Raw genomic sequence first — 10,528 nt, forward strand, 5'->3', positions numbered from 1 at the left:
TCAAAAACTAAAGGGAAGAGCAAGGTTATCTATGGTGGGCTGGGGCAGAACTAGACGCAAGCACAGCAAAGTTGTGCAAGAATACCTTCCGTTCGGATGCTAATGGCAATTGAAGAGGCAGGCAAGTGGTAAGCCTTGAAATTCTAGCAGTTAGAAAGATGCGGACAATGTCCGGGTGTTGTGCGACTTCACTCTTCGCATCGTAGAAGGTACCGCGCTCTCCGTCTCTCGGATGCGATCAAGCGGCTCTTCGCGCAGAGAGCACTGTGCCGGTCACTGTGCGCTGCGGAGCTCTCTTTCTGCCGAAAGACGCCTGGCAGCGGCACTTCGGAGAGCTCCGTATCTCCGTATTCTGCATTTCTTGTCTTCTGCGTCTCAGCAAAATGCTTTTCCACTGTGTCTAGCAAGGAGAAACTGTGCCAGCACAGTATACGTCCCCGGACTTGTGTTCTCAATTCCCGAGTTCTCGGCATCTCAAAAACTAACGGGAAGAGCAAGGTTATCTATGGTGGGCTGGGGCAGAACTAGACGCAAGCACAACAAAGTTGTGCAAGAATACCTTCCTTTCGGATGCTAATGGCAATTGAAGAGGCAGGCAAGTGGTAAGCCTTGAAATTCTAGCAGTTAGAAAGATGCGGACACAGTCCGGGTGTTGTGCGGCTTCACTCTTCGCATCGTAGAAGGTAACGCGCTCTCCGTCTCTCAGATGCGATCAAGCGGCTCTTCGCGCAGAGAGCACTGTGCCGGTCACTGTGCGCTCCGGAGCTCTCTTTCTGCCGAAAGACGCCTGGCAGCGGCACTTAACTTCGGAGAGCTCCGTATCTCCGTATTCTGCATTTCTTGTCTTCTGCCTCTCAGCAAAATGCTTTTCCACTGTGTCTAGCAAGGAGAAACTGTGCCAGCACAGTATACGTCCCCGGACTTGTGTTCTCAATTCCCGAGTTCTCGGCATCTCAAAAACTAACGGGAAGAGCAAGGTTATCTATGGTGGGCTGGGGCAGAACTAGACGCAAGCACAACAAAGTTGTGCAAGAATACCTTCCTTTCGGATGCTAATGGCAATTGAAGAGGCAGGCAAGTGGTAAGCCTTGAAATTCTAGCAGTTAGAAAGATGCGGACACAGTCCGGGTGTTGTGCGGCTTCACTCTTCGCATCGTAGAAGGTAACGCGCTCTCCGTCTCTCAGATGCGATCAAGCGGCTCTTCGCGCAGAGAGCACTGTGCCGGTCACTGTGCGCTGCGGAGCTCTCTTTCTGCCGAAAGACGCCTGGCAGCGGCACTTAACTTCGGAGAGCTCCGTATCTCCGTATTCTGCATTTCTTGTCTTCTGCGTCTCAGCAAAATGCTTTTCCACTGTGTCTAGCAAGGAGAAACTCTGCCAGCACAGTATACGTCCCCGGACTTGTGTTCTCAATTCCCGAGTTCTCGGCATCTCAAAAACTAAAGGGAAGAGCAAGGTTATCTATGGTGTGCTGGGGCAAAACTAGACGCAAGCAGAGCAAAGTTGTGCAAGAATACCTTCCTTTCGGATGCTAATGGCAATTGAAGAGGCAGGCGAGTGGTAAGCCTTGAACTTCTAGCAGTTAGAAAGCTACGGACACAGTGCAGGCGTTGTGCGGCTTCACTCTTCGCATCCTAGAAGGTGGCGCGCTCTCCGTCTCTCGGCTGCCATCTAGCGAGTGTTTGCGCAGAGAGCGCTGTGCTGATCGCGGTTCTAAATATTTTTGTGGGTTTTGGGGATGTTTTGGTTCGTTTTTTTGAAGTTTTGGAGAGTTTTGGAATATTTCGGTTCCTTTCGGCGGGTTTTGAAATATTTTGCCCGGATTTTTAAAATGTTTTTATTTGTTTTTATTATTTTTTGGTAAGTTTTTTGTGTGTTTTGATAAGTCCTGGCTGGTTTTCTCGTAGTTTGGCATCTTTTCAGAATGTTTTGATCAGTTTTGGCGGGTTCTAAATAATTTTGTCGGGTTTTTGGAATGTTTTGGTTGGTTTTGATTTGTTTTTATGATGTATTGCCAAGTTTTTTGAATGTTTTGATCAGTTCAGGCTGGTTTTCTAATGTTTTGGCATCTTTTCAGAATGTTTTGATGAGTTTTGCGGGTCTAAATCATTTTGGCGGGTTTTCAGAATGTTTTGGTTGGTTTTGATTTGTTTTTATGATGTTTAGGTGGGTTTTCAGAATGTTTTGGTTGGGTTTTAGAATGTTTTGTATTCTCTTGAGTTGTTTTTATTTTGTTGGCAGGTTTTGGAATGTTTGGATTCCTTTTGGCGGGTTTTAAAATCTTTTGGCGGGTATTTGGAATGTTTTGGCGGGTATTCGGAAGGTTTTGATTAGTTTTGACAGGTTTTGAAATATTTTGGCGGGTTTTTAGAAGGTTTCGATTTGTTTTGATTTGTTTTGATTCTGTTTAGCCCAGTGTTTGGTGTGTTTGGATTAGCTTTGTTGGTCTTGATCATGTTTTGTCAGGTTTTTTCGAATGTATTGATGACTTCTGTCTGGTTTTCTATTTTGGCGGGTTTGAAAATATTTTTGGATTAGTTTTGGCGGGTTTGAAAATATTTTGGCTCTTTGCGCAGAGATGACGGTGCCGGTTGCAGTGCGCTCCGGGGCGCTCCTTCTGCGGAAAGACGCCTGGCAGCGGCACTTGGGACAGCTCCGCGTCTCCGTATTCTGCGTTTCTTGCCTTCTGCATCTCAGCAAAATGCTTTCCCACTAGGTCTAGCAAGGAGAAACTGTGGCAGCTGAGTAGATGTAGCCTGGCCCGCCCTTTGAAGTTGACAAGTTCTTGGCATCTCAGAGCCTCAAGGCAAGAGCAAGGTTATCTATGGTAGGCTGGGGCAGAACTAGCAGCAAGCAGAGCAAAGTTGTCCAAGAATCGCTTCCATTGGAATGCTAATGGCAATTGAAGAGGCAGGCCAGTGGCAAGCCACTAGCTTCTAGCAGTTTGAAAGTTGCAGACACAGTGCAGGTGTTGTGCGGCTTCCTTCTTGGCCTCCTAGAAGGTGCCGCGCTCTCCGTCTCTTGCTTGCCAATATGTTGCCTTGTTCCTCTTATTTTTTGGTTGGTTTTGATTTGTTTTGATGATGTTTTGGCGGGTTTTCGGAATGTTTTGGTGGTGTTTTAGAATGTTTTGTATTCTCTTGTGTTTTTTTGATTGTCTTGGCAGGTTTTGGAATGTTTGGATTCCTTTTGGCGGGTTTTAAAATATTTTGGCGGGTATTTGGAATGTTTTGGTTTGCTTTCATTTGTTTTGATTATGTTTTGGCAAGTTATTGAATGTTTCGATCACTTCTTACTGGTTTTCTAGTATTTTGGCATCTTTTCAGAATGTTTTGATCAGTTTTGGCGGGTTCTAAATAATTTTGTCGGGTTTTTGGAATGTTTTGGTTGGTTTTGATTTGTTTTTATGATGTATTGCCAAGTTTTTTGAATGTTTTGATCAGTTCAGGCTGGTTTTCTAATGTTTTGGCATCTTTTCAGAATGTTTTGATGAGTTTTGCGGGTCTAAATCATTTTGGCGGGTTTTCAGAATGTTTTGGTTGGTTTTGATTTGTTTTTATGATGTTTAGGTGGGTTTTCGGAATGTTTTGGTTGGGTTTTAGAATGTTTTGTATTCTCTTGAGTTGTTTTTATTGTGTTGGCAGGTTTTGGAATGTTTGGATTCCTTTTGGCGGGTATTAAAATCTTTTGGCGGGTATTTGGAATGTTTTGGCGGGTATTCGGAAGGTTTTGATTAGTTTTGACAGGTTTTGAAATATTTTGGCGGGTTTTTAGAAGGTTTAGAGTTGTTTTGATTTGTTTTGATTCTCTTTAGCCCAGTTTTTGGTGTGTTTGGATTAGCTTTGTTGGGCTTGATCATGTTTTGTCAGGTTTTTTCGAATGTATTGATGACTTCTGTCTGGTTTTCTATTTTGGCGGGTTTGAAAATATTTTTGGATTAGTTTTGGCGGGTTTGAAAATATTTTGGCTCTTTGCGCAGAGATGACGGTGCCGGTTGCGGTGCGCTCCGGGGCGCTCCTTCTGCGGAAAGACGCCTGGCAGCGGCACTTGGGACAGCTCCGCGTCTCCGTATTCTGCGTTTCTTGCCTTCTGCATCTCAGCAAAATGCTTTCCCACTAGGTCTAGCAAGGAGAAACTGTGGCAGCTGAGTAGATGTAGCCTGGCCCGCCCTTTGAAGTTGACAAGTTCTTGGCATCTCAGAGCCTCAAGGCAAGAGCAAGGTTATCTATGGTAGGCTGGGGCAGAACTAGCAGCAAGCAGAGCAAAGTTGTCCAAGAATAGCTTCCATTGGAATGCTAATGGCAATTGAAGAGGCAGGCCAGTGGCAAGCCACTAGCTTCTAGCAGTTTGAAAGTTGCAGACACAGTGCAGGTGTTGTGCGGCTTCCTTCTTGGCCTCCTAGAAGGTGCCGCGCTCTCCGTCTCTTGCTTGCCAATATGTTGCCTTGTTCCTCTTATTTTTTGGTTGGTTTTGATTTGTTTTTATGATGTTTTGGCGGGTTTTCAGAATGTTTTGGTGGTGTTTTAGAATGTTTTGTTTTCTCTTGTGTTGTTTATATTGTCTTGGCAGGTTTTGGAATGTTTGGATTCCTTTTGGCGGGTTTTAAAATATTTTGGCGGGTATTTGGAATGTTTTGGTTTGCTTTCATTTGTTTTGATTATGTTTTGGCAAGTTATTGAATGTTTCGATCACTTCTTACTGGTTTTCTAGTATTTTGGCATCTTTTCAGAATGTTTTGATCAGTTTTGGCGGGTTCTAAATAATTTTGTCGGGTTTTTGGAATGTTTTGGTTGGTTTTGATTTGTTTTTATGATGTATTGCCAAGTTTTTTGAATGTTTTGATCAGTTCAGGCTGGTTTTCTAATGTTTTGGCATCTTTTCAGAATGTTTTGATGAGTTTTGCGGGTCTAAATCATTTTGGCGGGTTTTCAGAATGTTTTGGTTGGTTTTGATTTGTTTTTATGATGTTTAGGTGGGTTTTCAGAATGTTTTGGTTGGGTTTTAGAATGTTTTGTATTCTCTTGAGTTGTTTTTATTTTGTTGGCAGGTTTTGGAATGTTTGGATTCCTTTTGGCGGGTTTTAAAATCTTTTGGCGGGTATTTGGAATGTTTTGGCGGGTATTCGGAAGGTTTTGATTAGTTTTGACAGGTTTTGAAATATTTTGGCGGGTTTTTAGAAGGTTTCGATTTGTTTTGATTTGTTTTGATTCTGTTTAGCCCAGTGTTTGGTGTGTTTGGATTAGCTTTGTTGGTCTTGATCATGTTTTGTCAGGTTTTTTCGAATGTATTGATGACTTCTGTCTGGTTTTCTATTTTGGCGGGTTTGAAAATATTTTTGGATTAGTTTTGGCGGGTTTGAAAATATTTTGGCTCTTTGCGCAGAGATGACGGTGCCGGTTGCGGTGCGCTCCGGGGCGCTCCTTCTGCGGAAAGACGCCTGGCAGCGGCACTTGGGACAGCTCCGCGTCTCCGTATTCTGCATTTCTTGCCTTCTGCATCTCAGCAAAATGCTTTCCCACTAGGTCTAGCAAGGAGAAACTGTGGCAGCTGAGTAGATGTAGCCTGGCCCGCCCTTTGAAGTTGACAAGTTCTTGGCATCTCAGAGCCTCAAGGCAAGAGCAAGGTTATCTATGGTAGGCTGGGGCAGAACTAGCAGCAAGCAGAGCAAAGTTGTCCAAGAATCGCTTCCATTGGAATGCTAATGGCAATTGAAGAGGCAGGCCAGTGGCAAGCCACTAGCTTCTAGCAGTTTGAAAGTTGCAGACACAGTGCAGGTGTTGTGCGGCTTCCTTCTTGGCCTCCTAGAAGGTGCCGTGCTCTCCGTCTCTTGCTTGCCAATATGTTGCCTTGTTCCTCTTATTTTTTGGTTGGTTTTGATTTTTTTTGATGATGTTTTGGCGGGTTTTCGGAATGTTTTGGTGGTGTTTTAGAATGTTTTGTATTCTCTTGTGTTGTTTTGATTGTCTTGGCAGGTTTTGGAATGTTTGGATTCCTTTTGGCGGGTTTTAAAATATTTTGGCGGGTATTTGGAATGTTTTGGTTTGCTTTCATTTGTTTTGATTATGTTTTGGCAAGTTATTGAATGTTTCGATCACTTCTTACTGGTTTTCTAGTATTTTGGCATCTTTTCAGAATGTTTTGATCAGTTTTGGCGGGTTCTAAATAATTTTGTCGGGTTTTTGGAATGTTTTGGTTGGTTTTGATTTGTTTTTATGATGTATTGCCAAGTTTTTTGAATGTTTTGATCAGTTCAGGCTGGTTTTCTAATGTTTTGGCATCTTTTCAGAATGTTTTGATGAGTTTTGCGGGTCTAAATCATTTTGGCGGGTTTTCAGAATGTTTTGGTTGGTTTTGATTTGTTTTTATGATGTTTAGGTGGGTTTTCGGAATGTTTTGGTTGGGTTTTAGAATGTTTTGTATTCTCTTGAGTTGTTTTTATTGTGTTGGCAGGTTTTGGAATGTTTGGATTCCTTTTGGCGGGTTTTAAAATCTTTTGGCGGGTATTTGGAATGTTTTGGCGGGTATTCGGAAGGTTTTGATTAGTTTTGACAGGTTTTGAAATATTTTGGCGGGTTTTTAGAAGGTTTAGAGTTGTTTTGATTTGTTTTGATTCTCTTTAGCCCAGTTTTTGGTGTGTTTGGATTAGCTTTGTTGGGCTTGATCATGTTTTGTCAGGTTTTTTCGAATGTATTGATGACTTCTGTCTGGTTTTCTATTTTGGCGGGTTTGAAAATATTTTTGGATTAGTTTTGGCGGGTTTGAAAATATTTTGGCTCTTTGCGCAGAGATGACGGTGCCGGTTGCGGTGCGCTCCGGGGCGCTCCTTCTGCGGAAAGACGCCTGGCAGCGGCACTTGGGACAGCTCCGCGTCTCCGTATTCTGCGTTTCTTGCCTTCTGCATCTCAGCAAAATGCTTTCCCACTAGGTCTAGCAAGGAGAAACTGTGGCAGCTGAGTAGATGTAGCCTGGCCCGCCCTTTGAAGTTGACAAGTTCTTGGCATCTCAGAGCCTCAAGGCAAGAGCAAGGTTATCTATGGTAGGCTGGGGCAGAACTAGCAGCAAGCAGAGCAAAGTTGTCCAAGAATAGCTTCCATTGGAATGCTAATGGCAATTGAAGAGGCAGGCCAGTGGCAAGCCACTAGCTTCTAGCAGTTTGAAAGTTGCAGACACAGTGCAGGTGTTGTGCGGCTTCCTTCTTGGCCTCCTAGAAGGTGCCGCGCTCTCCGTCTCTTGCTTGCCAATATGTTGCCTTGTTCCTCTTATTTTTTGGTTGGTTTTGATTTGTTTTTATGATGTTTTGGCGGGTTTTCAGAATGTTTTGGTGGTGTTTTAGAATGTTTTGTTTTCTCTTGTGTTGTTTATATTGTCTTGGCAGGTTTTGGAATGTTTGGATTCCTTTTGGCGGGTTTTAAAATCTTTTGGCGGGTATTTGGAATGTTTTGGTTTGCTTTCATTTGTTTTGATTATGTTTTGGCAAGTTATTGAATGTTTCGATCACTTCTTACTGGTTTTCTAGTATTTTGGCATCTTTTCAGAATGTTTTGATCAGTTTTGGCGGGTTCTAAATAATTTTGTCGGGTTTTTGGAATGTTTTGGTTGGTTTTGATTTGTTTTTATGATGTATTGCCAAGTTTTTTGAATGTTTTGATCAGTTCAGGCTGGTTTTCTAATGTTTTGGCATCTTTTCAGAATGTTTTGATGAGTTTTGCGGGTCTAAATCATTTTGGCGGGTTTTCAGAATGTTTTGGTTGGTTTTGATTTGTTTTTATGATGTTTAGGTGGGTTTTCAGAATGTTTTGGTTGGGTTTTAGAATGTTTTGTATTCTCTTGAGTTGTTTTTATTGTGTTGGCAGGTTTTGGAATGTTTGGATTCCTTTTGGCGGGTTTTAAAATCTTTTGGCGGGTATTTGGAATGTTTTGGCGGGTATTCGGAAGGTTTTGATTAGTTTTGACAGGTTTTGAAATATTTTGGCGGGTTTTTAGAAGGTTTCGATTTGTTTTGATTTGTTTTGATTCTGTTTAGCCCAGTTTTTGGTGTGTTTGGATTAGCTTTGTTGGGCTTGATCATGTTTTGTCAGGTTTTTTCGAATGTATTGATGACTTCTGTCTGGTTTTCTATTTTGGCGGGTTTGAAAATATTTTTGGATTAGTTTTGGCGGGTTTGAAAATATTTTGGCTCTTTGCGCAGAGATGACGGTGCCGGTTGCGGTGCGCTCCGGGGCGCTCCTTCTGCGGAAAGACGCCTGGCAGCGGCACTTGGGACAGCTCCGCGTCTCCGTATTCTGCGTTTCGTGCCTTCCGCATCTCAGCAAAATGCTTTCCCACTAGGTCTAGCAAGGAGAAACTGTGGCAGCTGAGTAGATGTAGCCTGGCCCGCCCTTTGAAGTTGACAAGTTCTTGGCATCTCAGAGCCTCAAGGCAAGAGCAAGGTTCTCTATGGTAGGCTGGGGCACAACTAGCAGCAAGCAGAGCAAAGTTGTCCAAGAATAGCTTCCATTGGAATGCTAATGGCAATTGAAGAGGCAGGCCAGTGGCAAGCCACTAGCTTCTAGCAGTTTGAAAGTTGCAGACACAGTGCAGGTGTTGTGCGGCTTCCTTCTTGGCCTCCTAGAAGGTGCCGCGCTCTCCGTCTCTTGCTTGCCAATATGTTGCCTTGTTCCTCTTATTTTTTGGTTGGTTTTGATTTGTTTTTATGATGTTTTGGCGGGTTTTCGGAATGTTTTGGTGGTGTTTTAGAATGTTTTGTATTCTCTTGTGTTGTTTATATTGTCTTGGCAGGTTTTGGAATGTTTGGATTCCTTTTGGCGGGTTTTAAAATATTTTGGCGGGCATTTGGAATGTTTTGGTTTGCTTTCATTTGTTTTGATTATGTTTTGGCAAGTTATTGAATGTTTCGATCACTTCTTACTGGTTTTCTAGTATTTTGGCATCTTTTCAGAATGTTTTGATCAGTTTTGGCGGGTTCTAAATAATTTTGTCGGGTTTTTGGAATGTTTTGGTTGGTTTTGATTTGTTTTTATGATGTATTGCCAAGTTTTTTGAATGTTTTGATCAGTTCAGGCTGGTTTTCTAATGTTTTGGCATCTTTTCAGAATGTTTTGATGAGTTTTGCGGGTCTAAATCATTTTGGCGGGTTTTCAGAATGTTTTGGTAGGTTTTGATTTGTTTTTATGATGTTTAGGTGGGTTTTCGGAATGTTTTGGTTGGGTTTTAGAATGTTTTGTATTCTCCTGAGTTGTTTTTATTGTGTTGGCAGGTTTTGGAATGTTTGGATTCCTTTTGGCGGGTTTTAAAATCTTTTGGCGGGTATTTGGAATGTTTTGGCGGGTATTCGGAAGGTTTTGATTAGTTTTGACAGGTTTTGAAATATTTTGGCGGGTTTTTAGAAGGTTTAGATTTGTTTTGATTTGTTTTGATTCTGTTTAGCCCAGTGTTTGGTGTGTTTGGATTAGCTTTGTTGGGCTTGATCATGTTTTGTCAGGTTTTTTCGAATGTATTGATGACTTCTGTCTGGTTTTCTATTTTGGCGGGTTTGAAAATATTTTTGGATTAGTTTTGGCGGGTTTGAAAATATTTTGGCTCTTTGCGCAGAGATGACGGTGCCGGTTGCGGTGCGCTCCGGGGCGCTCCTTCTGCGGAAAGACGCCTGGCAGCGGCACTTGGGACAGCTCCGCGTCTCCGTATTCTGCGTTTCTTGCCTTCTGCATCTCAGCAAAATGCTTTCCCACTAGGTCTAGCAAGGAGAAACTGTGGCAGCTGAGTAGATGTAGCCTGGCCCGCCCTTTGAAGTTGACAAGTTCTTGGCATCTCAGAGCCTCAAGGCAAGAGCAAGGTTATCTATGGTAGGCTGGGGCAGAACTAGCAGCAAGCAGAGCAAAGTTGTCCAAGAATAGCTTCCATTGGAATGCTAATGGCAATTGAAGAGGCAGGCCAGTGGCAAGCCACTAGCTTCTAGCAGTTTGAAAGTTGCAGACACAGTGCAGGTGTTGTGCGGCTTCCTTCTTGGCCTCCTAGAAGGTGCCGCGTTCTCCGTCTCTTGCTTGCCAATATGTTGCCTTGTTCCTCTTATTTTTTGGTTGGTTTTGATTTGTTTTTATGATGTTTTGGCGGGTTTTCGGAATGTTTTGGTGGTGTTTTAGAATGTTTTGTTTTCTCTTGTGTTGTTTATATTGTCTTGGCAGGTTTTGGAATGTTTGGATTCCTTTTGGCGGGTTTTAAAATCTTTTGGCGGGTATTTGGAATGTTTTGGTTTGCTTTCATTTGTTTTGATTATGTTTTGGCAAGTTATTGAATGTTTCGATCACTTCTTACTGGTTTTCTAGTATTTTGGCATCTTTTCAGAATGTTTTGATCAGTTTTGGCGGGTTCTAAATAATTTTGTCGGGTTTTTGGAATGTTTTGGTTGGTTTTGATTTGTTTTTATGATGTATTGCCAAGTTTTTTGAATGTTTTGATCAGTTCAGGCTGGTTTTCTAATGTTTTGGCATCTTTTCAGAATGTTTTGATGAGTTTTGCGGGTCTAAATCAT

Source organism: Passer domesticus, chromosome 5 (assembly GCF_036417665.1).
Source record: "Passer domesticus isolate bPasDom1 chromosome 5, bPasDom1.hap1, whole genome shotgun sequence".
NCBI lineage: Eukaryota > Metazoa > Chordata > Aves > Passeriformes > Passeridae > Passer > Passer domesticus.